Source organism: Saccostrea cucullata, unplaced genomic scaffold (assembly GCF_032062105.1).
Source record: "Saccostrea cucullata isolate Sc308-1 unplaced genomic scaffold, CSIRO_AGI_Scuc_v1 ctg9667, whole genome shotgun sequence".
Taxonomy (NCBI): domain Eukaryota; kingdom Metazoa; phylum Mollusca; class Bivalvia; order Ostreida; family Ostreidae; genus Saccostrea; species Saccostrea cuccullata.
Window position 1 is genome coordinate 114,074 of NW_026941375.1, and position 4,193 is coordinate 118,266.

The 4,193-nt window shown below is 36.1% G+C and overlaps 1 pseudogene; it reads right to left on the reverse strand.

The window, feature by feature from the left end:
* Positions 1-1,742: 1,742 nt before the first annotated feature.
* LOC134257714 (probable ATP-dependent DNA helicase RecS) lies at positions 1,743-3,004 on the reverse strand (annotated as a pseudogene).
* Between the last annotated feature and the right edge of the window lie 1,189 nt (positions 3,005-4,193).

Here is a 4,193-nt window from a genome sequence, read left to right on the forward strand (position 1 = left end):
ATCATTGAGTCACGCCAATTTTCAAAGTTACTTTGTTTTTAAGCTTCTTGATTATTAAAATGTTCATCAAATACTGGAAAAATGAGATAAATTATGTATTTAAAAGTAATTAAGTTATGCATATTTGCATTCAAAGAGTACAAGGCTATATAAGGGTCCGTTTTCTCGTATACGGCAGTTATAAATTAATAACATTTAGTAGAAATATTATTTTAAAACTAGAGGTACTGTGAGCAATGAGCTCACTAAATGATACCCCCCGCCTCCCATATGAATATATTGGCAGTATCCATGTTTTGCTCTGGAAAATCCAAAATATATGTCAGATCAAAAAGTAAAATAGGAGGTGCACAATGGCAATATGTAATAAAGATTCTATGAAAGTTTCATTAAATTTCCTTCAGTGGTATGAGAGGAGTTGCGGATAAGAGATTGGTACCCCAAAGCGTAACAGACGGACGGACGGACGGACGGACAGACGGACGGAAATACCGATTACTATATACCCTCCCGCTTTTCAAGCGGGGGGTATAAAAAGAGTTGGGGTCTCTTTTGTTCCATCTAAAGTCTTTCCTTGCAATTGCTAGCTAAAGGATTAATGTTTGCTTACTTTATTGTACCGATATGAAAAAAATTATTGGAATAAATATGATTCTTTTACAAGCATTTTCCTTACATCCTTTGACCTTGGTTAAACAGGTGCTTTTTCATTATCAATTTGACGCTTTTTTTCTGACGCAACTATTTTACGTCTTAGTTGACGTCATAGTATGGCATCCTTGACGTTATAGTCGTAACGTTATTCAGCGTCGAAAGGGTTAATGTATTGACATGATGTAAACGTCCACAAAACAATTATGCCTTTTTCAGGATGACACGAGATGAAAAGTTCAATGTCTGACAAAAAAACAGTTTTAATCAAGTCCCCACACCCCTTAAATCCCTTAAAGTATACAAATAATGTACATAATTAATATAATTCTACTGACAAAGTGTAGATTTTAAAATTTAAATCACTCTCACATATTTTGGACAACACTACTTCCCTCTTCTCCCCATTTGAATGTACTTTTTGTTTATCATATCTTCTAATCTTAAAAGCAAGTACTAAAACAAAATTTCTAGATCACTGGAAACATTTTTTTCTTCCATACATCAGTTAACATAATTCAGCACAAATTTAAGTCTAGTGTGTCATCAAAACCATCATCTAAACTTTCAGAGGAATCCTCTGATTGACTATTGTCTGAATTGCCACAACTACAAAGTTTGTCACACACATCACAGCATGTATGTTTTCCAGTTTCCTTTTTAAGTTCATTATACTCCCCGCTTGAAAAGTGGGAGGGTATATAGTAATCGGGATTTCCGTCCGTCTGTACGTCCGTCTGTACGTCCGTCCGTCCGTCTGTTACGCTTTATCTCTTATCCGCAACTCCTCTTATACTATTGAGTGAAATTTAATGAAACTTTCCCAGAATCTTTATTACATATTGCCATTGTACACCTCCTATTTTACTTTTTTATTCGACTCGTATTTTAGGTTTCCCATAGCAAAACATGGACATTGCCATTATATGTTTACCTATGACGTCACATATAGAAGCTTCAGGATAACATTTGATAGAACGAGTTATTCCTCTTTACATTACCGTAAAAGAATATATAGCAACACATGGACATTATGGGAGGCGGGGGGTATCATTTAGTGAGCTCATTGCTCACAGTACATCTAGTTTAAATCAGGTTCCCTCAAGCTTGCGTAGATGATAAGTATTAAGTAAAATAAGGGCAACTGATGGATCTCCACTTCTACCAATGCGCCCTATTTCTTGCACTAAATCTACCATGTTTTCTGGTAATCCAAACAGAATTACATTGCTGCAGTTGGACACATCAATACCCATCCTTAAAGCACTAGTAAATAATTACTCTTGTACATGATGTGACATTGCTATCACTTACACAATTTACAATCTCAGTTTTTCGGGTAAGAAGTGTTTCAGATTGAAACATTTCAATAAGGGAGTGATTTGAACTGTCCAACTCCTTTATCAGATAAGTGTAAAGTTTCGGTACATCATTAATACTGCTACAGTATAATAAAGTCTTGGGGAAGTCATTTAACAATTGCCTGATTCTATCCACCATCCAGGACATGGCCATTTCAATGTCACTGGATATTTTAAACACAGAGTATTTGATGTTGCTTTTATTTGGAGACATAACTATTTGCACTGTGTTTGGACCTAAAGACAACTCTTTTCTCAATTTTAACTGTGGAAGTAGGACTCAGTGCAACAACACTTGCTCTAGGAAACAATGATTTTAATTCTCCAATGTCAGAGAACCACTTCCTAAATGCTTGTTTCTTCAAACCAGTTTGGTCTTCACCACTTCAAATAAAATACTTATATTATCTGACTGGTACATGAAGTTTAGTGTAATTTTTTTTTACTTTTGGGATAATGTGGTACATTAATGCAGTTCAACATGTTCGATGTTTATACAAAAATTACCATGTTGCAATTGTATGAAATTCGTCGATTACTATGGTGTGTACATTTCATTTCTTCATATCTTCCTCCAGGCTGTATTACTTATTAGAGATTCTGGAGATGAATAAATGAGGTCTATTTCACCATTTAATATCTGCGTGTCTCTTTCTTCATATGAACCTGAGAGAGAAAAAAGAAGACCTTGTTTATCATTTTATCATTACACCAATAATCGCTATCAAAACGTGTACAACGCATAACAGAAGCCCCTTACCTTTGTACGCTACTGAAAGGTTTATATCGGGCACAGCTGATACTTTTTTTCACTTGATCTTGCATAAGAGCAACCAAAGGACAACAAACTATTATCACACCGCTGAATCCATGGTTCGTCTCAAGCATAAGAGGTATAAACATTTGGAAAGGTAGCGATTTACCAAAACCCGTTGGCAGAATTGCCGTGCAGTCTTTTCCTTCAATCATAGCATTTAATATGCTTTGTTGTTCTATTTAGGTCATCTGAGTCACTCAGGTGAGCTAGTGCTATCCGTTTTCGTCCGGTGTCGTGCGTCGTGTGTTAACATTTGAACATTTTCAGCTTCTTCTCTGAAACCACTGAACCAATTTCAACCAAATTTGATATACAGCATCTATGGGTAAAAGGGAACAAAAATTGTGAATTTTATGGTCCCCGCCCCCTGGGGCCTCAGGGGTGGGGCCAAAACCACTAAAATTAATGAAATCTTTTAAAAAAAACTTTTTTACTCCTGGATATCAAGCAGACAAACTGTTGGCATGAATATAATGAGCATTGAGTCCTCTACCAAAACTGTGAAATTCATGGCCCCAGGGTCAGGGGCTCTAGTGCTAGGGCGGGGCCAAATAGATTATTTAGTGAATATGCATTATTTCTTTGAAAATCTTCTCTGCTCCTGGGTATTAAATGAATTAACTAAGTATATAGTTCTGATGAGCAAGAGTACCTCTTCGAAAATTGTGAAATTTATGGCCCCAGGGTCAGGGGTTCTGGTGTTAGGGCGGGGCTCTATTGATAATAAAGTGAAAATACATACATTCTTTGAAAATCTTCTTCTCTATTCAAGGGTATTAAATAAACTAAGTATAAAATTATAATGAGCAAGAGTACCTCTTCCAAAATTGTGAAGTTTATGGCCCCAGGGTCAGGGGTTCTAGTGTAAAGGGGGGGGGGGCTTTTTGATTATAAAGTGAAAATACATAAATTTCATTGAAAATAGTCTTCTCTGATCCTGTGTATTAAATAAACTAACTTAGTTTATAGTTATAATGAGCAACAGTGCCTCAACTAAAATTGTGAATTTCCTGGCCCCTGGGTCAGGGGTTTTGCCAGTTGGTGTAAGGGGGGGGGGGGGGTCTTTTTATTATATAGTGAATATACCTGAATCCTTTGAAAATCTTTTTCCTTTTCTCCTATGTATTATGCCAGTGATCTAGGTTTATATATTTATGACGAAGAAAGGTGCATCTAGCAAAATGGTTAATTTCATGCCCCCTTAGTAAGGGGTAGGGGGGGGGGCGGGTGTTACATAGTCTGAAAATAAATTAATGCTTTGAAATCTTGAAATCTGCTCTTTGGTATTAATCAACCATTTATGATGAAATAAGATTTATGATAAAATTTTCCAAATTTTTAAATATGTGGCCCCAGGGTCTGTG